Below are 1,949 nucleotides of genomic sequence, written 5' to 3'. Positions count from 1 at the left end.
AGGTCCAAAAGTCGTAGGCATATTTGAATTCTCTGGCTCTGCTAACAATTTTATTAGACAATAACTCTAAAATAAAATTTATTACCTGTTTGTTTGCCTCTAAATTTTGAGTGAGCCTTTTCAATGCTATTCCACAGTCGAAGTCGCCCATCATGATAAAGCACTCCATTTTGCATCCTCCATAAATTGAATTCATGCCTCATGTACATTTCATATGGAGGTGGTTCATTGACATTTCACTCAAGCGTCTCTTTGTGCTCCATTTCAAATATCTCTCAAAAAGAATCAGAAGGAATGTTGCAAGACTAGGTCTTGGATTAGTAGAGTTTGAAGAAAAAATATCGATGATTTTTGTGGTGTTGCACCAACTTTAAGAAAAAAACTGAAATTTATCAATTCAAATAAAATATGAAAATCTAAATTCAAAAAGAAAATAAAACAAAACAATTCCCCCTTGATTGATTGGTGGTTGCACCAATTTAGAGCAAAACTTGACTCAGATACCACTTATTAGATCGAGTCGCACGTGAGAGGGAGGGGGGGTGAGTGAATAATGTGGTTTTCAAAATTCATTCTTTTCAGTTTCAAACCAAAGTATGAATGCAACGGAGAATTAGCGGCAAAACCACACGAACATAAGTGGTTTACTTGGTTCGGAGCCTGCAACTCCTACTCCAAGACTCAGGTCCCACGAATCTATCGATGGGCAATCCACTAAAATACTTCTTCTGGTACCTCTGAAAGAGGAAGTCAAGTACAAGGAAAGTTAGAACAAATGCAACACACTGCACTTGTTCTTTTGCAATAATTAAGTACAAAGAAATAATTCCATTACCAGCACTTAGATGTGAGAGAGCTCGTGTGTCGGTCTGCCGGCCACAATCGAAAATCCTCAGAGCAGTAGTTGGTTGCAGCAGCTTCGCAGTAGAGTTGCAGCAAGAGCCTGGAGTAGTCGGAAAGTCGTTTGGATGCGTAGAAGCTTGTATGAGTGTTGTATTTGAAGCTTTGGGCGAGCATACTTATAAAGAGCTTGGAAGACGCATTCCATAGCCATTGAAGGTGCCTCCAACCCAAGAAATCTGATCCCGAACAGCCTGACTTCTATCCATGACGAGGTCTGAATTCTATCATGCGGAAGGCGCCTTCCATGAATAGTACGAAGGCACCTTCCATAGCTATTGAAGGCGCCTTCGGGTACTGTTCATCCGAATGCTTTTTGCTCCTTTTACCCTGTAAGTTGTGTTAGTCTAAAACTAAAACATCTAACGTACAAAACAAAGTAAGTACAGTGAAAAATAAGAAGTAGTAATTAGTTTCTGTCATCCCAGGACCAGGAACTAGTCAAGGTCTCAGATTAGGAATGTAAAATGGACCTAACCTGGATCGATGCCTACTATCTCTTAACCGGGATGCGTCATCACCAAGTCACTCTATTCAAGTGACTTACCTTTACTTATCTGCCAAACATCTGGTCCTTCAAATCTATTTGGACTTTCTCTGCTTTGCTTAGTATCTAACCAAGTTGATCTACTAAGACTTGCCTGTAACATTGAGTTAGCAAAATAGATATAAAATGGTAAAGACAAGATAGTTTTTAACATTATTAATAATTTGCTGGTCCGATCGACCATGCACAGTCGACCGAAAACCAGTCGATCACATCTTACCTAGGGTTACCTTCCCCTAGGGATGCCCAGCTTCACTCACTAGGACTTCCATTGTCTGACTTTATTCACCAGGACTTCCACCACCTAGCTTCACTCACTAGGGCCTAGCTTCACTCACCAGGACTTCCATTGTCTGACTTCACTCACCAGGATATCCACCACCTAGCTTCACTCACTATGGCCCAACTTCACTCACCAGGACTTCCACTACCTAACTTCACTCACTAGGGCCCGACTTCACTCACCAAGGCTTCCCCTTACCTAACCTCCAATTAGGACTAG

The sequence above is a fragment of the Zingiber officinale genome, chromosome 6B (assembly GCF_018446385.1).
Source record: "Zingiber officinale cultivar Zhangliang chromosome 6B, Zo_v1.1, whole genome shotgun sequence".
In the NCBI taxonomy this organism is placed as follows: domain Eukaryota; kingdom Viridiplantae; phylum Streptophyta; class Magnoliopsida; order Zingiberales; family Zingiberaceae; genus Zingiber; species Zingiber officinale.
The sequence above is the reverse complement of the archived record's forward strand: the minus strand, read 5'-3'. Positions refer to the sequence as shown.